General features: G+C 43.8%; 1 long non-coding RNA gene across 1 annotated transcript in view; it reads left to right on the top strand.

Annotated features, from left to right (window-relative positions):
• Positions 1–274: 274 nt before the first annotated feature.
• The window catches only part of LOC120369295, a 48,315-nt gene continuing 37,134 nt past the window's right edge, over positions 275–11,455 (top strand). Inside the window, exon 1 of the long non-coding RNA XR_005583042.1 lies at positions 275–377. This is a non-coding gene — a long non-coding RNA (uncharacterized LOC120369295). The remainder of the gene's footprint in view (positions 378–11,455) is intronic.

The following is an 11,455-nucleotide window of genomic DNA, read 5'->3' as shown; positions in this document are numbered from 1 at the left end:
GTGATAGAAATAGTATGTTGGGAGAACAGGGTGAGTGTTCAAGGTTGATTTCCTACATCTCCATTGAGTAGTAGCAAGATGAAAGTCAGAGGGGTTTATTTAGTCCTTACACATGAAATGAGCACTGCAGGATGATGGGTGGGACTGGTGAAAGAGGTTTCAGGAGGAACCTAATTTGGTGTGACACCAGTGCAAGCTGGGTTGTACTGCTTCCAAACTAGCACAGGCTTGTAACTCTGGCTTCAGTGCATGTTCATTATAGATCTCTTCCCTACAGGTCTACCTGCCTTCTGCATTACTTATCACTAATGAAATAGGCATGAAACTGTGGAGGTTCAGGTATTGTGTGGAAGAGAATGGCAAGCAGGATAATGCAGGTAAAAACCAAAGGCAATCTTTGTGCATTTAGACTGCTGGGCATTTTAGGAAAATTGTTACCGAGAATATTTCTTACTGATACACTTACTGACTATGTAGAACTTGTGATGTGAACTTCGGAGATGGCTGCTATACTCCTAGCACAGTTGATAACTATCACCACCAGAGAAGAATCTGTGGATAGAAAGCAGTGGTCCCAGCTGTACTGTAGGATAACGAAAGTGAGATTTCTCTTGTGGGGAAGAGAAATGGTGCAAAATGAGCCCAGATGAAGAGTCACATGAGAGAGATTTATCAATCAGAAATGATTAATTAAGAATAATTAAGGATAAAAAACCCCACAGAACAACCTCCCAACAATATGGGTAGCATCTACTTGCTGAGAAAGAGAAGGTGGGAGTAGTGGGTACAGAAAGGGATTGGACTGTTTTGCTGTAAGACCAAAGGAGGAGGATGTAAAAACATCTAGTTGAAAAGATAAAGGAATAAAAAAGTCCACTACAAAAACAAGCTACCAAATGTGAAGGTCTCTGGAAAGACAGAGCACAAGCTAGCATTAATATTGTATGACTGTGCCATTAACATTCTCTCTCACCTCCACGCCTTCTTTTAGGCAGCCTAAGAAGCGCCCACTCTGACCCACCCTTCCATGCCTCTCTCCTACATTAAATCTGCCCAATCCTCATTTCTTCCAAAGGGCCTTTCTTCCTTCATTGAGCCCCAAGGCAAGTGTTAAACGAGATGACTCTAAATCATTACTGATTTAAAAATAATAATCGTGGAACTAAGGTGTGTGATAAATATCATTGCTCACTCTGAGTTTTTGTTTCTTGCTTACAACATTCTTTAATTTATGCAGTGACAAACAAAAATGATCCCAACAAAATAGCTGCTCAGTCCTCAAACTACATTTCCAAAAGGCTACAGGCCTAAGCTTCTAACCAGCCCCACCCCAGCAGAGCTATAAAACTCTCAGCTTCTAGCCACATTTCCATTTAGGGAAACACGGATTGCTGGAAGGGCATCAGGATCAATAGCAGCTTCCCTGTGCTCAGGGATTGAGGTGCTTCATAAATGAAGCCAACTTTCATACATCAGAAGCACCAATACAAGGTACCTGATTAGTAATAAACAATAGATTATATACTATTCCTCTTGTTAATTGTATAGACAACTTCTTTATTTACTCATCTCCAGTGAAAATTACATTCCTTTTAAGCTCAAAGGTGCAAGAATCCTTTAAATATCCCCTTTACCTGCTATTTTCCTTGCAACCAAGTAAAACTCAAAGGCACACCCAAACCAAGAGGAACATGGGAGGGGGAAGAGTGTTGCCCCTGAAAAGAACAAACAAAAGGCATCCAACCCATTCATTCATACGCCTCCAGACTCATATAGACTCTACCGCTTTTCCTGTTATATGTATTTCAAACACCCTTTCCCCCTCACTCCTCAAATGTAAGCAATAACTTAAAGGCCAAAGAAGACTGACTTTACTGCTTGCTGCCATTTTGGCTATTAGGTTGGTATGCATGTGGGGAGGAGAGAAGGGTGTTTGTGGTGCATGCATTGAAATAGCTTTGTGAATTTATGGACAAGGAGTAGCAATCAGAAGCGTGTTGCTTCCTCATCGTTTTAAGTTTCCCGCGCTACTGTTTTCCTTGTGAACTTGCATTTGGATCTTTGGCCTGTGTTGTAACATTTAAGCTTTGGCAGGCTGATAGGAAAGCTACAGAAGGCAGGGTTCCAGAGGAGACTGGTCCTAAGAGTACAGAATTTTCTGTATAGTTTGTTGGTTTTCATTTAGCCCATATTAGTAGTCACTGAAATTTCTAGCTGTTTGGTGGCCTGTGACCTTATTATAAGAACATAAGAACGGCCGTACCGGGTCAGACCAAAGGTCCATCTAGCCCAGTATCTGTCTACCGACAGTGGCCAATGCCAGGTGCCCCAGAGGGAGTGAATCTAACAGGCAATGATCAAGTGATCTCTCTCCTGCCATCCATCTCCATCCTCTGACGAACAGAGGCTAGGGACACCATTCTTACCCATTCTGGCTAATAGCCATTTATGGACTTAGCCACCATGAATTTATCCAGTCCCCTTTTAAACATTGTTATAGTCCTAGCCTTCACAACCTCCTCAGGTAAGGAGTTCCACAAGTTGACTGTGTGCTGCGTGAAGAAGAACTTCATTTTATTTGTTTTAAACCTGCTGCCTATTAATTTCATTTGGTGACCCCTAGTTCTTGTATTATGGGAATAAGTAAATAACTTTTCCTTATCCACTTTCTCAAGATCACTCATGATTTTATATACCTCTATTATGTCCCCCCTTAGTCTTCTCTTTTCCAAGCTGAAGAGTCCTAGCCTCTTTAATCTTTCCTCGTACGGGACCCTCTCTAAACCCCTAATCATTTTAGTTGCCCTTTTCTGAACCTTTTCTAGTGCTAGAATATCTTTTTTGAGGTGAGGAGACCACATCTGTACACAGTATTCGAGATGTGGGCGTACCATGGATTTATATAAGGGCAATAATATATTCTCAGTCTTATTCTCTATCCCCTTTTTAATGATTCCTAACATCCTGTTTGCTTTTTTGACCGCCTCTGCACACTGCGTGGACATCTTCAGAGAACTATCCACGATGACGCCAAAATCTTTTTCCTGACTCGTTGTAGCTAAATTAGCCCCCATCATGTTGTATGTATAGTTGGGGTTATTTTTTCCAATGTGCATTACTTTACATTTATCCACATTAAATTTAATTTGCCATTTTGTTGCCCAATCACTTAGTTTTGTGAGATCTTTTTGAAGTTCTTCACAATCTGCTTTGGTCTTAACTATCTTGAGAAATTTAGTATCATCTGCAAACTTGGCCACCTCACTGTTTACCCCTTTCTCCAGATCATTTATGAATAAATTGAATAGGATTGGTCCGAGGACTGACCCTTGGGGAACACCACTAGTTACCCCTCTCTGAGAATTTACCATTAATTCCTACCCTTTGTTCCCTGTCCTTTAACCAGTTCTCAATCCATGAAAGGACCTTCCCTTTTATCCCATGACAGCTTAATTTACGTAAGAGCCTTTGGTGAGGGACCTTGTCAAAGGCTTTCTGGAAATCCAAGTACACTATGTCCACCGGATCTCCCTTGTCCACATGTTTGTTGACCCCTTCAAACAAATTCTAATAGATTAGTAAGACACGATTTCCTTTACAGAAACCATGTTGACTATTGCTCAAGAGTTTATGTTTATCTATGTGCCTGACAATTTTATTCTTTACTATTGTTTCAACTCATTTGCCCGGTACCGATGTTAGACTTACCGGTCTGTAATTGCCGGGATCACCCCTAGAGCCCTTTTTAAATATTGGCGTTACATTGGCTAACTTCCAGTCATTGGGTACCGAAGCCGATTTAAAGGACAGGTTACAAACCTTAGTTAATAGTTCCGCAACTTCACATTTGAGTTCTTTCAGAACTCTTGGGTGAATGCCATCTGGTCCCGGTGACTTGTTAATGTTGAGTTTATCAATTAATTCCAAAACCTCCTCTAGTGACACTTCAATCTGTGACAGTTCCTCAGATTTGTCACCTACAAAAGCCAGCTCAGGTTTGGGAATCTCCCTAACATCCTCAGCCGTGAAGACTGAAGCAAAGAATCCATTTAGTTTCTCCGCAATGACTTTATCGTCTTTAAGAGTTCCTTTTGTATTTTGATCATCAAGGGGCCCCACTGGTTGTTTAGCAGGCTTCCTGCTTCTGATGTACTTAAAAAACATTTTGTTATTACCTTTGGAGTTTTTGGCTAGCCGTTCTTCAAACTCCTCTTTGGCTTTTCTTATTACACTCTTGCACTTAAGTTGGCAGTGTTTGTGCTCCTTTCTATTTGCCTCACTAGGATTTGACTTCCACTTTTTAAAGGAAATCTTTTTATCTCTCACTGCTTCTTTTACATGGTTGTTAAGCCACGGTGTCTCTTTTTTAGTTCTTTTACTGTTTTTCTTAATTTGGGGTATACATTGAAGTTGGGCCTCTATTATGGTGTCTTTAAAAAGGGCCCATGCAACTTGCAGGGATTTCACTTTAGTCACTGTACCTTTTAACTTTTGTCTAACTAACCCCCTCATTTTTGTATAGTTCCCCCTTTTGAAATTAAATGCCACAGTGTTGGGCAGTTGTGTTCTTCCCACCACAGGGATGTTGAATGCTATTGTATTATATATGCAGGGGCGGCTCCAGGCACCAGCACGCCAAGCGTGTGCTTGGGGCGGCAAGCCACTGAGGGCGCTCTGCCGGTTGCTGCGAGGGCGGCAGGCAGTCTGCCTTCGGCAGCTTGCCTGCGGAGGGTCCGCTGGTCCCATGTGCGGGAGGTCTGCTGAAGCCACGGGACCAGCAGACCCTCCGCAGGCAAGCCACCGAAGGCAGCCTGCCTGGGGCGGCAAAATGCCTAGAGTCGCCCCTGTATATATGGTAGTCTCAATCCAGTGCCTACTGGACCTGTGTCAGAACCAGAGCACTCTGACTGGCACTGACAGTCACAGAACAAGGATTGAATGATTCAGGAAACAGAACCTGTAAAGTTGATTCTATCCATCCTGTACCGAGGAACATTTATGAGTTAATGTGGGAGGAAGCTTGCCCTTCTCTCATCTGTACTGGACATACGGTTAAATAAAAACAGGAGATATACATGGCTGAGGAATGAGGAGAGAGAAGGCAGAAATAAAAAAGAGCTCAAGGGACAGGGAACGGCATAGTGAGCCCTTGTAATGTCCTGGGTTTGTCAAGAGTCATTAGTGGGAGTAAACAGTATTCAAGAGAAAACTTCACCTCTAATTCTGTTTACAAAGATTTAATGTGTCTAAAGACTCTAGCCTTCATTAGAGGGTGGCACAACAAGCCAGACTTGCTAGAAACAGCCTGCAAATTTAGGTAAATAGCTTGGTGATAAGGACTCTAAAGGGTTCTACGTTTATTCCAAATCTCTCTCTCTGGCAGTGGTTCTCAGACTTTTGTATTGGTGACCCCTTTCACATAGCAAGCCTCTGAGTTCAGCCCTCCCTCATAAATTAAAAACACTTTTTTATATATTTAACACCATTATAAATGCTGAAGGCAAAGCGGGGTTTGGGGTGGAGGCTGACAGCTCGCAACCCCCCATGTAATAACTTTGTGACCCCCAGTTTGAGGACCCCTGCTCTATGGCCATGTCTACACTAGCACTTTTGTTGGTATAACTTATGTTGTTCATGGATGTGAAACAAACACCCCCTGGGCGACATAAATTACACCGACAGAAGCACCTGTGTGAACAGCACTTGAGCAGATATAGTCTCTTTTTCTTGAGAATTTCTCCAGAAGCGATACTGTAATTTCAAAGGGTATGTCCCAATTTAAAATAAAATCCTGCAGAGACAGGACTGTGGACAGTCAAGGGAAAAAATAGCTCAGTGGTTTGAGCATTGGCCTGCTCAACCGAGGGACGTGAGCTCAATCCTTGAGAGGACCACTTAGGAATCTTGGGCAAAATCAATACTTGGTCCTGCTAGTGAAGGCAGGGGGCTGGACTCAATGACCTTTCAGGTTCTATGAGATAGGTATATTTCCATAAATGGAAGCATCTTAAATCTGTAAAATGAACTTGCTTCTGCTGATTTTCATACACCAAGATTGTGGCTGAAAAGCTGTCCTGTGAAAGGCAGCATTTGTCAGAGCATGAGGGACTAAAATTTTATTAATCATGTACATATTGGTCCTACTCCTTGTCCAGCTGACGTGAGTGCAAACATTCTTATTAACATAGTTCAAATTAGAGAAGGAGAATGATGCAGTGGTTAGGGTGTTAGCCTGGATCTTGGAAGACCTGGATTCAGTTCTTGCTCTGCCATAGACTCCCTGTGTGACCACAGGCAAATCCTTCAGTTTCTCTCTGCTTCAGTGCCCCACTTGTGAAATCGAGATCATGGCACTTCCCTACTCACAGGGATGTTGTGTGGATAAAGTCATTGAAGATTAGGATGTGCTCAGATACTATTGGAGTGGGGACCGTATAAGTACCTATGATAGATTAAGTTTAATAGGAGCGGGAGCAGGGCCTTATTATATACATACACACAGAAAACTTTTATTAACTTTGAAGTTAAAGTAAATCCATTTCCTGTCACTACAGTTACTAAAAATCAAGGAAACCAGCAGATAGGCCAAAATTCTCCTCCACACCATCAGCCCTCCCATGTCTTTCCATTCAAGAACACAATCGCAATCTCTGCAACAACTCTTTTTTCTTTCCAAAAATGGATTTTTTTTCACTTTCCTCTTTTTTTGTTTTTGTTTTTGTTTTGTCTACATACCAAAATACATATGTGGACTATTTCAAACTAGACAATAAAAACAAATTTCCTATGAAAAATAATTGGCATTTTTTTAGCCAGCTCTGTTTTCAGCTGGAAGGAATCAAATAAAAGGTTTGTGGGTCAGGGCCAGATTTGTAAAAATGGTCATTTTAAAATGTTCCCTTTGCAAAAGTTGGTAAACGTTACTAAAAATCAATTATCCTCTGATAATCATAGGATAATCCTTCAACACTAAATTCAGTCATGAAGATGAGAAATAGAGGTATTTTAATCCTGTTCTAACAGCATATCTCAATTGAACCCAATTTGTGGAATCACTACATTCTATCTCACTAGCTATTTTCTCACATAAGAGTAGTTCAAAGCCAAGATTTGCGTACAAACAGACAATTCTGTTTTTTAGGATTGTATTTTATATTGGGCTGTGCTCCTGAGGTGACTAACCCAAACCAGCATAGCCAAAGAAGCAGCATGGATAGTTACTATTGCCAAACACACCCCAAATGATGCTTTTATAATCACAATGGCTTGTGTTTTTATTAGATGACTCATATCTGTGGCCTTGTGACATAGGCTAAACCTTGATGTAATCAAAGGAAATTGATGTTTCCTACATCCAGGAGTTAGCCTTACGTTAATTAAAGCTTCACACACTGCTCAATTATCTCCTTTTCATGTAATTCTCATGGATTTTGTGCTTTCTAAACTCAGGCTTTTTACAAATATGAATAAATCTAAATGTCAAATTCACCCCCCTCCCCTCAGATAACATCTGAATATGAATGTCAGGACCCGTGCAGATGCCTCATTTCTGTATAAGAGCTTTTTGCCTATCTGGAGGAGTGATTTGACTTCTCTGTATTGCATTAGACCACTGTCATTAACAACAGGGTTGTCATTTTGATGTGATCTATGAGGCAGTAGAAGCTTTGAAGTTGAAAGATAGAACAGACATGGATAAATTGTGCTCTGAGTATGCTGCTATCGCACCATTATTGCTGGCAATTATTTCACCAAGTGACACATCTGATAAAAAGTCATCCGCCTTGCTATGAAAAGAAACCTCTGTTCACTGTAGCACGTGGTAGATCTGTCGATTTTAGAGTCTCACAAAAGCTCATTAGTTTTGGCCAGAGCGTTCTGTACCAGTCTTGGGCTGTTTTGAGTTGGTCTTTCTAGGCATTATTTAGGTTGGTTTCTCTTTCATAGATTTCATAGATTCCAAGGTGAGAAGGGACCATTGGGATCATCTAGTTGCACCTGTATATGTATAGAACTGAGATGGTGTTTGGCCATTTCACATCTCTCATATTTTTTAGTGGTACCTTTTATGTAATGCTGCCCCTCCCCTGCCATTCCTGGACTGCTTTTAACAATATTTATTTTGTTGTTGGTCTTGAGGTGGGTTTTCCCTAAAGGAGAATTGAAACCTATCTTTTTGGGTATCAGTTGCTGACTAGCCCAAATAATTAATATGATACACTTAAAACTGGTAAGAAAATGCATTTTAAAACACAATGGTTTTGATTATATTCCTCCTAGAAGTAGGGACTAAGGCCCCTGACTACCCCTGTGCATGAACGGAACCTCATTGACTTCAGTGGGGCTGCATATAAGTGTAGGAGCCATCCCATGTAAAGCAGCTTGTGGGATCAGAGCCTAAATCCCCATATTGGTGTGATTTGGACCCATCTCTCATTCCTGCTTTATTTATCTGTCCTTTCCCTAATTGCATAGCAAGGTATAAGGCAGGCATCCTCCTCCCCAGTTTTAAGTTTGATGTTATCAATTCATGCAGAAGAAACGCAGAACCCAGGGTATGGCAGATAAAATACCCCCCAAGAGATTGCAGTTTTGTGGTTCACCTCTCCTTTGGGTTGACCTTGTTTGTCTTGATTGGTGTTACAGGCACTCAGCACTCCCCCTCCGCCCCATTTCAATTCTGGCTCTTTAAAATACTTTAATTGAAAGATCCTGAGTAGGGAAACACTGAATCTGTGCTTTGTGGTTTATGTTGTGTACGCGTATAAAAATGCTGTATACACTTCAATTTGACCACTAACATTGTTAGGGATGTGTTTTGCACAAATTTAATCCACTAACCAGGGCCGGCTACTGGCACCAGCAATCTGGGGTGGCAATCTGCAAGGGGCGGCAGTCGCTGTTGTTTTGTCCCCAAGCAGCGGGCGGCAGGGGCAGTCCGTGTGCCCTTAGGGCGGCACGCGCGTTTCCACTGTGGCGGCAATTCGGCAGCAGCTTCTATATTTAGCTGTCCGCGGCTGCTTCAGCTAAACATAGAAGCTGCTGCCGAATTGCTGCCGCCGCGGAAACGCGCCTGCCCCCCTAAGGGCACACGGACTGCCCTCGCCATCCGCAGCGGCAATTCAGTGCACTGCTTAGGGCGGCAAAAACTGTAGAGCTGGCCCTGCCACTAACTACAGGATTAATGAATTCTGGGATGTGTGCACATGGGCTAAACTAGAACCCAAGGACACAATCCTACACTACTAACGTGGATAGGGCTCTGAAGTCAATGGGCAAGGATCCATTTGTGATTGTTCATATCAGCACAAATGCTACTGCATCATGGGCTGTATCACAAGTAGTAGAGGATTTCAAGGAATTTGGAAGCATGCTGAAGAAAGAATGCCCAAGTGATCTTCTCTGTCCCACAGGTGACGGAAGACAGAATGCAGAACATTCCGGAAGAGACCTGCTGGCTGGCTAAGTGGTGTAGGTTAGAGGGGGTTGATTTTGTGGAACATTGATCCACCTTCTGTGGGGAGAAGGGGCTGTAGAGTTTGGATGTTCCCTACCTAAGCAGAAGTAGGGGCCACTCTCTTCAGGGAAGGGCTGGCTAGAGTACTCAGGAGGAGATTAAACTAATAGCAAAAGGGCAGGGTAAAAAAAGGGAAGATTTGAGCACTCAGCACAAAATCAAATTTTGTTGAGGAAAATTTAATCAAGGAACCAAAGGACGTCAAGAGAAGAAATTATTGAATGGCCAGTACACCAATGCTAGGAGCCTGGGTAATGTACAAAAGGGGTTGGAATTTGTCATTTATGAGCATAAATTCCATCTAGTTGATATAACAGAAACCTGGTGGGATGATTCACACAATTAGAATGTTAAAGTCAATAGTTATAACCGATTTAGCAAGTTTGAGTAGGCAAAATGGGAGAGGGAGTGGCACTCTGCTGAAAATGACTGTTTACGAGTCACTGATAACTCAGAAGAAAATGACCTTGAATCCTTATGGGTCACTGTTCTAACAAATAAAGCACAGGATGGGGTATTAATTGGTGTCTTCTACAGACCACCAAATTACACTAGGGAACAGGATGACTGCCTCCTTACAAACACATATATAAAGTGTGTGAATAAAACCTGCATGATCATGGGGGACTTCCATTCAAGTGGCATATGCTGGAGGTTTCATGCTGCCAGTACTAAAACATCCTTGGAGCTATTAAACATTACAGATGACAATTTCTTAACTCAAAAATTGTTTCAGCAAACCTGGAGAAATACTTTATTAAACCTTGTCCTAACAGAACGAGAGGGATTGATCACAGAACTAAAACTTAGTGGTAACTTTAGGAACAAGTGATCATGACGTGATCATATTTAAACTGTGCAATCAGAATAAAATCCAGACCAGTTATATATATGGTGCTTTAATAGGGCTGTAAGCCGGGCGGCCTTGGCTACCGCCGCCGGCGGCAGGGGAGGGGTCCCCTCCCTCTTGCTGGCTGGGGTCCGTGGCACGCCCCTCAGGCAGGGGGCGCCGGCAGGAGTCTCTAGCGTACCCCTCTAACGGGGGAACGCTAGCAATAGTTCGCAGCGTGCCCCTCAGGCAGGGGAGCGCTGGCAGGAGTCTCTAGCGTACCCCCCTAGCGGGGTAACGCTGGCAATTGTTCGCAGCGCGCCCCTCAGGCAGGGGAGCGCCGGCAGGAGTCTCTAGCATACCCCCCTAGCGGGGGGGGACGCTGGCAATTGTTCGCAGCGCGCCCCTCAGGCAGGGGAGCGCCGGCAGGAGTCTCTAGCCTGCCCCCCTAGCGGGGGAACGCTGGCAATTGTCCGGGTACACGCACCTCGGGTTCGGTCGGATAGACCACGGCGGGCAGCTCCTGCTCCTCCAGGGGTTCCGGATCCTCCAGTCGCCCGGAGCAGTCCACGCCGGGCAGTCCCACGGAGTCCCGACCGTTCTTTGGTTCGGGCTTCCCTGGGTCCCGCGCCTCACCGGGGTCGGCAGCCAGGTCGGGAGGGAGCAGCGCGGCGTCTGCGTCCGCCTCCCTCCGTTGTGCCGCCCTGACGGAGCAAAGGGCCCCGCCCTTTGTACTCCCCGCTCCGCCCCTCCCGCAGCTGGGGACGGAGCGAACTCGCCCTGGCCCCGCCCCCTCCGGCCGAGAACGCGGCGGTTTCCGCTCCGGCTCGGCGGGGAGCCACCCTGGCTCCTCACAAGGGCCAATTTCACAAGGCTGAAAACAATTATGAGCCAAATACGCTGTGAGGAAGAATTTAATCAGAAAAATATGAATGATCACTGGGAATCATTTAAGTACATCTTATTAGATACCCCCAAAAGCCACAATCCCACAACTGAGGGATAAAGGCACTCTGGTTAAAAAACGGACCTAGTGTAGAGGGGAAGTGAAGGCAGCTATAATAAATAAATAAAACAAATGGAAGAACGAAAAAGTTGATATTACTGAA

This window comes from Mauremys reevesii, linkage group 7, assembly GCF_016161935.1.
Source record: "Mauremys reevesii isolate NIE-2019 linkage group 7, ASM1616193v1, whole genome shotgun sequence".
Lineage (NCBI taxonomy): Eukaryota > Metazoa > Chordata > Testudines > Geoemydidae > Mauremys > Mauremys reevesii.
Note: the sequence above shows the minus strand (reverse complement) of the source record. Positions and strands in the feature narration are given on the sequence as shown.